Here is a 13,666-nt window from a genome sequence, read left to right on the forward strand (position 1 = left end):
GAGAGAGAGAGAGAGAGAGAGAAGGAGGCAGGCATCTGAAGATATTTCTATGACTTTTGAGAACTTAAAATGGTGTGTGTGTGTGTGTGTGTATGTATGCATGTATGTATTTTAAAATTTAAAGCATTTTAAATTAAAATAGAATTACATCATTTTCCATTTTCTTTCCTCCCTTTTACTCCTCCCATGTCCCTTAACTCTTAAATTGATTGTCACTTTTACTTTGAGTGTGTTTTTACATGTATGCACACATGTATGTGTAGGTATATAATGTATGCACAGATATTTAGATACAACATGATCTTTTTAGAGGGGTGCATATCATTTCAGGGATGACCAGTTTGTATTAGGTAACCAATAAAAAGACTCACTTTTAACCATCTCTTTCATAATACACAAGCTTTTTAACATACCAAAGCAAAAAAAAAGGAAGCTTTTGAGATGTTTAGTGTAAGCTCTTGGTTTGGGACTGGAGGCTCAGCACACAGCTGCTTAGCAGAAGATACAACAAACCCGTGGACAGCTCCGGTGAGATTACAATGTAATGATGGCTATTTTCATTACTTGAAAGCCAATCTTCTTTGATTATGCCGAACGGTTCTTTATTGTATAATGAAGCCGAAGGTTGGAATGAGAGTTTCAGAAGTTCACTAGTGAAGGCGGGGTGTCACCTTCCTCTGTAGAGTGTCCGGGCATCTCTGTTTCAGATCGTTCTTTCCATCAAATCCCCTAAGGAGCCCTAGGCCATGGGGTCTAAGTGGGAGCAATGGGGTCCCACTTAGCATTCCTTTTGACAGGAGGACTACCTAGGCAGGATTTGCTCAGTGGCCGTGACTTACTGGCTTTGGTGATACACAGAACTAAAGGTTGGTTTTCTGCTTGCCACCCCAACATGAAATGGTTTTGAGAAGGGCCTGAGATGCTGATGGGATTCCACATCTTGCCCTTTCCCCACTCCCCAAGGGAAGGGCATGACCTCCCACTTTGTTTGCATGATAAGAACTATTCTTTCTCTAGTCAATTCATCACAACAACCAACATGTTCAGTGTATTAAGCAAGCAGACTCACAGTTTATTTCCCTGAACAGATCGGCCAAGCAGTCATTATGTGGCAATGCTCCTGCCAAGGCACCACCTTGATGTCATTTAGACAGATACTTACACGTCCAGGAGCTAATCTAGCTGAACGTCAGTTTACTGGTAATCTACATTTTTCACTGAGCCTAATATGAGAGTATCTAATTAAATCATATTGTGGAGAGGGGCACAGCTTGCCTTAGATTTAATTTAACCAAATAATTAGGAAACTTCTGAAGCTGTTGCAGATACTGGTAACAGGAACTCATTTGCAAATTGCTTAAGCATTTTTATTTTGGGAGACACAGGTCATCTATTTTTGTCTGGGAAGTCACAGGATGGGCGTGTGTCCTAGAGTCTAAATAGAGGAAATGCAATTTGTATGGAGAGAACTGACTTTCAGACTCTCAGAAGTTAGAGCAAGGCCTCATTTGGAGAGTCTCAGAGGCTTTGCTTCCTGATACTGAGTTTTGTTGAACTTTGTTGTCCTGCATGGAGGGAAGCTGACCTTCCTTAACGACCATTTCAATATATTTTTAAAGTTTTCATCCATGTTGGGAGTTAAAATGATTTCACTTGGGTGTTTAAAAGCTTTTCTTCTCTTTCCATTATCCCTGTCCCATTCCCATTTCAGGGATTCCCTATTTTCTTCTCCAATTTTCCTCTATACCCAGTAAAGACTGGACTTGTATCCACAACTTCTTTGGCTGTCTACTGGGAGAATGGACTCCATTCTTATAGTTCTCTTTTGCTGTGCTTTTTGCACCGGGAGCAGGGCTTAAGGAAAGGGGTTATCTTCCTTCAGACCATATGTGTATAAGGACATATGTGTATAAGGTCCCCGGCTGGTGAATCTGATCACTGAGAGGATCTAACACTGCTTGAGCTTCAGCCGTGCCAGCGATCCATTGATTCATTCATACTTGCATAGCATTGGGAAGTGATGTGAGTGAGCAGAGGGCGGTGTTATCGGGGACATGTCTTCGGTTGCTGTTCTTCCTGTCTGTCTCTTCCTTTCCCGCCTGCTGTGGTGTTCTCTACACCGCTCTTCACTCTCCCTCCGGCAATGAAGTACTATTTCACCATGGCTTAAGAATACCCAAAACAACGGACCAAGGAACGAAATCTTGGAAATCATGTGCCAGACTGAGCTCTTCCCCCTTCAGGTGTTTTCTCAGCTATTTTGTCACAGCAGTGAAAAGTTTAACTGACGGCTGCAGCTCAAGAACCAGGTGTCTTCCACATGGCATTTGCAATTACTGTTTTACTAAGTGAGAGCGATTGTACTGGAAGTCCCATCTGTTTGCTGTCTGTGGCTTTCCTCTCAGCTCTCTGGAAGTTTGTTGATGGCCTCCAGAGGGAATTGGGTAAAAGCGTGGTCATGGTGGTTCTCTAAGAGGGCGGTCTTTGCTTCTTGAGGATCCTTAAAACCAGATCCTCTTTTTGTGGGATTTCTGACTGTAGCTTGGCATCTTCTTTCCTATCTCAGAGGCCTCACTGTGGACATTCTATCTGACATCTTGTTGCCGCTGAATCCCCCTAGAATGGGATCCCAGTAGAAAGGCCTGTCTCCATAGATGTATAACCAGTAAAGTTATACATATCCCATGCTTAGACATGGCCTATAGTAAGGGTGTAATGCTCAAGAGGGTACCACAGTAAATGCTGTAAAAACTTCATCATTGAATTTAAATGAAGACTAATGGGAAAACACAGTGTGTACTGGAGGCTCAGTCTTTACTCCTCAACAAACCTGAATTCTACCATGTCTTCACTACCCTGGATAGGTTCTTCCACTGTACTTTCTCACTTCCATAGCCAGAGTTTTTGGCTACTTTACGGATTCTTATTACTTTGGTATTTTCTTTTTTTTCTTTTTTTCTTTTTTCTTTTTGATTTTTTCGAGACAGGGTTTCTCTATAGCTCTCTGGCTGTCCTGGAACTCACTCTGTAGACTAGGCTGGCCTCAAACTCAGAAATCCGCCTGCCTCTGCCTCCCAAGGGCTGGGATTAAAGGTGTGTACCACTACCATCCGGTGGATTCTTATTTCTATCATCCTTCTCCACCCTTATCCATTCCAACCCCCAACACTAGGTAGGAGAGAAAGAAGGCTAGAGGGGCTGCTGATTAGTGGCATTGATGAGCGGTGCCGAGTTTCTTGGGGGGCAATTTTGATCTTCCTCCTCAGGATATCTCCAACCAGCAACCAACCATCAGTAATCAGCAACCGTCAACAAGAGCAGGAACCAGCAGCAGCAACAGCAGTAGCAGTGGTTGCAGCCTCTCTTGGGGCTCTAGCATTTTTATACCTTCTTATGAGGCCCCAGAGTTCCAAATATTATACACTTGCAGAAACTATCTACAGCTGACAAAAATCACACTCCTGCCAGAGTATGAGGCAAATCATAGTTAGCTGCTGTTGAAAATCTAAAGCAGCCCCATATCTCACACCTGGGATTAAAACAAAAACATATTCCCATAACATTTTCATGTTTTTAAAGAGAGCACTACATACTTTGTGTCATGTGCTTGACCTGCCTCTCTCTCATCCTGTCCTTGTTCTGTAACTATGCTCTGCCTGGTGGGGTAACTATTGGATGGGAACAGGACTGGTTGTGTAGAGACTTGGACATGGGAGGCTTGGGATGAACACATCTGCTGCTGTATGCAGAAGCATACAAAGAATGCTGTATCCTTGCCATTCGCTGGTGGGGCTATAGTGTTTTAGTGGGCACTGAGTGGTTGTCTCTTATCTCTTAATGCTTGTATCCTTGTCCAAGAATTAAATGCATCTTGGCAGCAGAATGTCAATGCTTTGGGAAGCAACATACTATGGAATGAAATAATATCTCCATTACAACAGGAGATTGAATCCAGGGATCCTTGGCTAAAGTCTTACCTTTTAATTTTACATTAGATCTCACTGAATGAATAGCTAGAAGTATGTATGGGAAGGATTGAGGCGTAAGGTGGGTATCTCAATATGTAAACGAGGGTTTGTGTGTGTAGGTGTACCACTTGTGTGTACCTTGTATGTGTGCATTTAGAGAACAACCTTAGCTATCATTCATCAGGTGCTATATATGGTTTTGTCTTGTTTTGTTTTGTTTTGAGACAGTATCTTGCTGATCTGACCTCGCCAACAGAGAGAGATTCAACTTTTCATCTGTTACTATCTCTTCAGGGCTGGGATGTCAAATATGTTTTTACCTTGGTTTTGAATATCTATCCTCATGCTTTTGTGATAAACATTGTATTGCCTGCTCTTTCCCCAGCCCAGAGGCATGTATTAGTACTGAAACTGGTGGGACCAAAGATGTTCCTTGTTGCTTTCTTTCCGCAACTTACCATCTCATCCCTGAACCCTTTCTCTCAGTATCGTTGCTAAGTTAATGCCCCACCTTTCAACTAATCAGCAGGCCAACTGTTGTAGTGTATTTAGAAGATGCTCATCCCAAGTATGTTGGAGGGATCCTGGGAGAAATCCATAAGATTATCCACATTGTGTGTGTGTGTGTGTGTGTGTGTGTTAGTTTGCCAACCATGTAGCATACTACATTTGCTCATAGACCAATTTTCCTTCTTAGTCTTCTTTCATGGGAACTAATTTCAGCTTTCTGTTGACCCAAGGGAATCCGGGAGACCTCACAGCAAGTCCACATCTAACATCTAGCATGCAGATTTTGGTCTCAGCAGGTTAACATTGCTTTCATTTCCATTCTGTTCAGTACCTTATTGGAACAGGAAGATATCTCTATGAGGGTCTGCATTTATTTTGTTAATAAGTAGCCATTTATGTCATTCTCTGCTACACAGACTTCATGTGAAGCTAGAGTTTACATGATGATCTCACCAAACACTTGAATTTTAGTATTCTAAATCTGGTTGTAGTCTATTTCACGTCAACACTTGGAGAATATCCTTTCTCTTAATATCTGGCTTAACATTTTTTTTTCACTTTTTCTCTTTGCAATTTTGTATATTGTAAATGATGATGAATTTTATGTTTCACTAACTTAATCCACAGCTTCCTTGATAAAGTTGAAAAAAATCAAGTTACTCCTCTGTGCTTTTCACATGGCACCTGTGAGAATTCAGTAGCATTGTGATCACCAAGCTCCTGGAATTCTTAGGTTCATAATCTGAGATGAAAATTATTTGAAACAAAGTCATTATAGCTCTTGGCACCCCTGTTCTTTGTTGTCCCCTTGGAAACAGACATTAATAACAAGGGAAAACAAAAACATCACACCTGGCTAAATAGGCCTCACAATTTAAAAGAGAAGTTTAATAAAAATGCCATTTGCATGCCCAAGCTAACTCATATCCTTGCATGGCCATGGGAGCTTTGTATTAATCCTCACCACTAACTATGGAGGTACTGCAATACTTAAGCTGTTGGTTAAGGGCAAGACCATTTTCTGTAAGACTGTAGCCCTTGGTAAGTTGAGCAAGCTAAAATGGAGACTATATATCCAGGAGTACTTGGGGAGCAGAAATTGATCCTGAAGTTTTTTTTTACTAGATATTTTCTTTATTTACATTTTAAATGATATCCCCTTTCCTGATTTCCCCTCTGGAAGAAACTCATATTCTCTCCCCCATCCCCTTGCTCACCAACCCAGCCTCTCCTGCTTCCTGGCCCTGGCATTCCCCTACACTGGGGCATAGAACCTTCCCAGGACCAAGGGTCTCTCTTCCCATTGATGACTGACTAGGCCATCCTCTGCTACATATGCAGCTGGGGCCATGAGTCCCATCATGTGTACTCTTTGGTTGGTGGTTTTGTCTCTGGGAGCTCTGAGGGTACTAGTTAGTTCATATTGTTCGTCCTACAGAGCTGCAAACTCTTCAGCTCCTTGGGTCCTTTCTCTAGTTCTTTCATTGGGGACCCTGTGCTCAGTTCAATGGATGGCTGTGAGCCTCTACTTCTGTATTAGTTGGGCACTGTCAGAGCCTCTCAGGAGACAGCTCTATCAGGCTCCTGTCAGCCAGCACTTGCTGGAATCCACAATAGTGTCTGGGTTTGGTGATTGAATATGGGAAGGATTCCCAGGTGGAGCAGTCTCTGGATTGTCCTTCCTTCAGTCTCTGCTCCATAGTTTGTCTCTGCCAACTCCTTCCACTCTGGAAATCAGTTTAGCGGTTCCTCGGGAAATTGGACATAGTACTACCTGAGGACGCAGCTATACCACTCCTGGACATATACCCAGAAGATGCTCCAACATGTAATAAGGACACATGCTCCACCATGTTCATAGCAGCCTTATTTATAATAGCCAGAAGCTGGAAAGGATCCAGATGTCCTTCAACAGAGGAATGGATACAGAAAATGTGGTGCATTTACACAATGGAGTACTACTCAGTTATTAAAAACAATGAATTTGTGAAATTCTTAGGGAAACAGATAGATCTGGAGAACATCATCCTGAGTGAGATAACACAATCACAAAAGAACACACATGATATGCATTCACTGATAAGTGGATATTATCCCAGAAGCTTGGAATACCCACAAGAAACTCAAGAAGGAGGAAGACCAAAATGTGGATACTTCAATCCTTCTTAGAAGGGGGAACAAAATGTCCATGGAAGGAGTTGCTGAAGGATTTTTAAAAAAATGCAAAAAAGAACAGGTGATAGAGCTTTGGGTCAGGATATAGGAAGAGTTAGCAGAGAGTACATACAATAAAAATCATATTGAAGGAAACTCTCAAAGAAGTAATTAAAATTAATCTAGAATTTTCTCAGAAAATATGAAATAGTTCTACCTGAAGATCCAGCTATACTGCTCCTGGGCATATACCCAAAAGATGTTCCACCACATCACTAGGACATATGTTGCACTATGTTCATATCAACATTATTTGTTATAGCCTAAAACTGGAAACAACCCAGATGTCCCTCAACTGAAGAATGAATACAGAAAGTGTGGTTCATTTACACAATAGAATACTATTCAGCTATTAAAAACAAGGACATCGGGCTGGTGAGATGGCTCAGCGGTTAAGAGCACTGACTGTTCTTCCGGAGGTCATAAGTTCAAGTCCCAGTAACCACATGGTGGCTCAAAACCATCCGTTAAAAAACAAAAACAAAAACAAAAACAAGGACATCATGAATTTAGCAGGCAAATGTAGAGAATATCATTCTGAGCAATGTAACCCAGACCAAAAAGGACATGAGTAGTATGTACTCATTGATACATGAGTACTAGCTATAAAGTACAGAATAGCCATGAAACAGATCATAAGAAGTTAATCAAGAAGGAAGACCCAAGTGAGGATGCTTGAATCCTACTTAATCATGGGAGATAGAGGTAGAGAGGGACATGGGTGGAAGAGGGGAGGGAGATAAAGGGAAAGAATCATGTGTGGGAAAAGACAGGAGAGGCCCAGAGAGCTAGGAGAATGAATAGAACTTTACAGCTACTGGGTATGGGTGTTAGGGAGGGGGATCTCTAGGAAGGTCTAGAGTCACAGGAAGGGGGAGACTCCCAGGAGTCAGTGCAGGTGACCTTAGCTTAGATGCCTAACAGTGGGGACATAGAACATGAAGAGGCCACCTCCTGTAGCTAGGCAGGACCCCCAGTTGAAGGGTTAGTACATAAACCCACCCACCAAACTTTTGACTGAAAATTTGTCCTGTCTAAAAGAAATGCAGGAACAAAGATGAAGCAGAGACTGAAGGAATGGTCAACCAATAACAGACCCAACTTGAGACCAATCCCATGGGTAAGCACCAATCCCTGACATTATATTCTGCTATGTTTATATACAAGAGCCTAGCATAACTGTTTTCTGAGAGGCTTAACACATCAGCTGACTGAAGCAGATGCAGAGACCCACAGGCAAACATTGAACCCTTATGAAAGAGTTGGGGTAAGGATTGAAGGCTCTGAAGGGACTAGGAAATTCCACAGGAAGACCAACAGGGTCAACTAATCTGGACCCCTGGGAGATCTCAAGAGCCCGAGCTACCAGCCAAAAAGCATACACAGGATGAACCAAGGACTTCAGGACATATATAACAGAGGACTACTTTGTCCTGCCTAAGTCGTAGTGGATATACCTAACCTAGCAGAGATCTGATGCACCGGGGTAGGGGGAATATGAGGGCTGAATGGGGGGAGCACACTCTCAGAGGTGAAGAAGATGGGGGTGGGAGAGGGACTCTGTGATGAGGGTACGGGGAGGGGGCAGCGTTTGGGATATAAATAAATGAATAAATAAACAAACAAATTAAAGCTATCCATTGCTTGGCAAAGTGACTTTGTGTAAGTAGGGCTGGCATCAGTGCCACTCTTATATGTTTTGTGGGTGCGTATGAGGCAGGGGACATTTATTTTGAAGTAACAAAGTTGATTCCTACATCTGATTATAAATGTGTTTGAGAAATAGAAACAGATGCTTTTTATTCTAGGTCCAGGTGCGATTTATTGTTGATTTTTGGCAACCACTGCCAAAACCACTTGTCAGTTTCTAGCATCAATATTTTGTGACTTTGACCCTTCTGTTGCATCTTTAAGGAATGCCTTCATTCTCATTTTTTTCCCCTGTAGAAATGAATCTTCCGTTTCATCTCTCCCACTAAAAACTTAATCCTATCCCCTTGGTTCATTGTTGCTTATGTTTCTGAAATAAGAAGGTCCGTCATGTCCATTGGATGACTGCCAAGCCTTCAGAGTTTAGAGTATGGGATGATATGATGACAACATCCAGCTGACCTTACATCTCTGCTGTGGTTTACCAATTCCAAATTCCATCTGGTCTTGCTGTCAGAAACCTTGACACCATCTGCAAAACTTATAATAAAGCCGTTTTGTTCTGAAGAAAGTGAAAATAGCAAGCTGAAGCCTACTAGGGAAATGTCAGCTTTGTGCTTCCCCTGGAAGAGTGGAGCAGGTGTGTGTTAATGCTTGCTCATGCTGTAGGTGAGCGCTCTTAGAGCACATCTGCAGAGAGGGCCTGCGTGCATGCAGTGTTGTTCCTTTTATGTGGGCTGGCAAGGCTATGAGCTCCGGGAACTCACAACAGGAGGTGCCTCTCTGGTATCACTTCAACATTTTTGTTACATTCGTCTATTTTGCATGTGTGCATGTTAATAAATGCATGCATGCTCCAGAGAGCATGTGGAACACAGGGGAGCTTACCCAAGTCAATCCTCATCCACAGTCTGGTTCCTAGCTTGGTAGCAAACACCTTTACCTTTTGAGCTATCTCTCTAGACCTAGTATAACTTGATGGTGACATTTAGTCTATGCTTGTGCATATTAAAGCTGCCTTGTTGTTGTTGTTTGTTTCGCACAACTGGGGCCAGTGTATTTTTTTCTTATATATGGGGCTTGTAAAAGTTATATCCTGGTCTTTTTCCTGACAAACAAAAGTTTATTTATGCAGAAAAATAATGGTTAAAGTTTGTAAAGTTAAACGTCTCATACAGTTTGACGTCTTCTGCAAACACTAGCTCTTACAATACTAGAAGACAAGTATTGTACTATCTTACTTTAACAGATGCAGAGGCTTAGCCTTGTCTAGGATAACATTAGACTAAGTGGTAGAGCAAGTGTTTGCCATGAAGTAGTTATGTATGGACGAACAGATGACAATTAGTCATTGTGTGAAGGGAGATCCCTGCATCTATGGCTGACTGGGTATTAACCTGCTCTTGAGAATGGTGTGCTGTCCACCCTCCATCTTCTGCCTAATGCCTCTTCTCTCTTCTCTAGCACTGGGAAGCTCACCTTCTATGCCTGTATCTCTGGCCTTGGGTTATTGTCTTACAGTTAGCCTTGCTGTATAGGAAGCAACGGGCACCGATAAGAGGCTGAGTATTTACTCACTCTGGGCTATTGTTGGTCAAGAGTGTTTGACTTCATCTTCCATGGCTCTAGTCTCTTCAGGGCTGGTAAGACTACTACTGTCCTCACCTGCTATTCGTCTTTCACTCTGTGCAAGTCTTGATACTTCATTGGCTCTGGGACTTCCTTTGGAAATACTTATTTCATTGAAAAATAACATGTTGACTCTGTTTTCTGTTTAAAAAAAAAAAACCCAAGATCCACCATGTGCAACCTCCTCTCAACCTCCATCTACACCTAGGAGTGACAGCAGTGGATCTGCAGCCCTCTCTGCCCCTTCCCTGCAAGCGGAGAGCATGCCTTCAGGGAGTGCTTTAACCCAGGGACTCTGGTGAGATCTGCCATTCTCTCTCCGGTGACTTTCTAAGGTGGGACCAGCCGGGAGGCACAGGCCTCACAAGTGGCAGAGCAGCTAGGACAGGATCTGCTCAACCTCCGTCCACTCCTAGGAGGGACAACAGATCCACAGACCTCCGTGCACCTTTCCCTGCAAGTGGAGATCCTGTCTACAGGGTATGCTCTGACCCAGGACTCAGGAAGAACAACTAATCCACAGCCATCTGCACCTGGGTTTTACCAGAGGAGAGCTGATCTCCCAGAAGTGCTGACACAAGCTTGCAGACTCACAGGAGGAACAAGCTCTAGTCAGAGATAGCAAGACCATCTAATATCAGAGATCAACAGATGGTGAAAGGCAAATGCAAGAATCTTACAAACAGAAACCAAGACTACTTGGCTTCACCAGAACCTAGTACTCCTACAAGTCCTGGATATCCCAAAACACCAGAAAAGCAAGATTTTGATCTAAAATCATACCTCACGATGGTGCTAGGGGAATTTAAGAACATGAATAACTCCCTTAAAGAAATACAGGAGAACACAGGTAAAGAGGTATAAGCCCTTAAAGAGGAAACAAAAAAAATCCCTTAAAGAATTACAGGAGATCAAGAGTAAACAAGTAGAATCCCTTAAAGAGGAAACACAAAAATCCCTTAAAGAATTACAGGAAAGCACAAACAAACAGGTGAAGGAATTGAGCAAAACCAACCAGGACCAAAAAATGAAAGTAGAAACCGTTAAGAAATAACAAAGAGAGACAACTCTGGAGTTAGAAATCTTAGGAAAGAAGTCAGGAAACATAGATGCAAGCATCACCACAGAATACAAGAAATAGAAGAGAGAATCTCAGGCGCAGAAGATACCATAGAAAACATTAACACAACAGTCAAAGAAAACACAAAATGCAAAAAGTTCCTAACCCAAAACATGCAGGGAATCCAGGACACAATGAGAAGACCAAATCTAAAGATAACAGGAAAAAAAAGAGAGTGAAGACCTCCAACTTAAAGGGCTAGTAAATATCTTCAACAAAATTATAGAAGAAAACTTCACTAACCTAAAGAAAGAAATACCCATGAACATACAAGAAGCCTATAGAACTCCAAATAGACTGGACCAGAAAAGAAATTCCTCCCACCACATAATAGTCAAAACACCAAATGCACAAAACAAAGAAAGAATACTAAAAACAGTAAGGGAAAAAGGTCAAGTAACATATAAAGGCAGGCCTATCAGAATTACACCAGACTTCTCACCAGAGACTATGAAAGCTAGAAGATCCTGGGAAGATGTCATACAGACCCTAAGAGAACACAAATGCCAGCCCAGACTACTATATCCAGCAAAACTCTCAATTACCATAGATGGAGAAACCAAAGTATTCCATGACAAAATCAAATTTATACAATATATTTCCACAAATCCAGCCCTTCAAAGGGTAATAAATGGAAAACTCCAACACATGGAGGGAAACTACATCTCTGAAAAAGCAAAAATGTAATCTTCCAACAAAACTAAAAGAAGATAGCCACATGAATAGAATTCTAACTCTAACAACAAAAATAACAGGAAGCAACAATTATTTTTCCTTAATATCAATTAATATCAATGGACTCAATTCCCCAATAAAAAGACATAGACTATCAGACTGGGTATGTAAACAGGACCCAACATTTTGTTGCATACAGGAAACCTACCTCAGTGACAAAGACAGACACTACCTTAGAATAAAAGGCTGGAAAACAATCCTCCAAACCAATGGTCCCAAGAAAAAAGCTGGAGTAGCCATTCTAATATCGAATAAAATCGACTTTCAACCTAAAGTGATCAAAAAAGATAAGGAGGGATACTTCATAGTCATCAAAGGTATGATCTACCAAGATGAACTCTCAATTCTGAACCTCTATACTCCAAATCAAAGGCCATCTATATTCATAAAAGAAACTTTACTAAAGCTCAAAGCAAGCATTGCACCGCACACAATAATAGTGGGAGATTTCCATACCCCACTCTCTGCAATGGACAGATCATGGAAACAGAAACTAAACAAAGATACAGTGAGACTAACAGAAGTTATGAAACAGATGGATTTAACAGATATCTATAGAACTTTTTATCCTAAAACAAAAGGATATACCTTCTTCTCAGCACCTCATGGTACCTTCTCCAAAATTGACCACATAATTGGTCACAAATCAGGCCTCAACGGACACAAGAAGATTGAAATAATTCCTTGTATCCTATCAGATAATCATGGACTAAGGCTGCTCCTCAATAACAACATAAACAATAGAATGGCCACATACACATGGAAGTTTAACAACACTCTACTCAATGATAACTTGGTCAAGAAAGGAATAAAGAAAGAAATCAAAGACTTTGTAGAGTTTGATGAAAATGAAGCCACAACATACCCAAACTTATGGGACACAATGAAAGCAGTCCTAAGAGGAAAAATAATAGCTTTAGGTGCCTCCAAAAAGAAACTGGAGAGAGCATACACCAGCAATTTGACAGCACATCTGAAAGCTCTAGAACAAAAGGAAGCAAATTCACCCAAGAGGAGTCAAAGCCAGGAAATCATCAAACTCAGGGCTGAAATCAACCAAATAGAAACAAAAAGAACTATACAAAAAATCAACCAAACCAGGAGCTTGATCTTTGAGAAAATTAACAAAATAGATAAACCCTTAGCCAGACTAACTAGAGGGCCCAGAGACAGTATTCTAATTAACAAGATCAGAAATGAAAAGGGAGACATAATAACAGACACTGAGGACTCATGAGTAGACTCATGAGAGCCTACTACAAAAGACTATACTCAACAAAACTTGAAAACCTCGGTGAAATGGACAATTTTCTGGACAGATACCAGGCACCAAAGTTAAATCAAGACCAGATCAATGATCTAAACAGTCCCATATCTGCTAATGAAATAAAAACAGTCATTAATAGTCTCCCAACCAAAAAAAGCCCAGGACCAGATGGGTTTAGTGCAGAGTTTTATCAGACCTTCAAAGAAGACCTAATACCAATACTCTTCAAACTATTCCACAAAATAGAAACTGAAGGCACTCTACTCAATTCGTTCTATGAAGCCACAATTACTCTTATGCGTAAACCACACAAAGACCTAACAAAGAAAGAAAACTTCAGGCCAATTTCCCTTATGAATATCGATACAAAAATATTCAATAAAATTCTTGCAAACTGAATCAAAGAAAACATCAAAACGATCAGCCACCATGATCAATTAGGCTTCATTCCAGGGGTACAGGGATGGTTTGATATACAGAAATACATCAATGTAATTCACTACAAAAACAAACTCAAAGAAAAAAACCACATGATCATCTCATTAGATGCTGAGAAAGCATTTGACAAAATCC

Source organism: Mastomys coucha, unplaced genomic scaffold, assembly GCF_008632895.1.
Source record: "Mastomys coucha isolate ucsf_1 unplaced genomic scaffold, UCSF_Mcou_1 pScaffold13, whole genome shotgun sequence".
In the NCBI taxonomy this organism is placed as follows: Eukaryota; Metazoa; Chordata; class Mammalia; order Rodentia; family Muridae; genus Mastomys; species Mastomys coucha.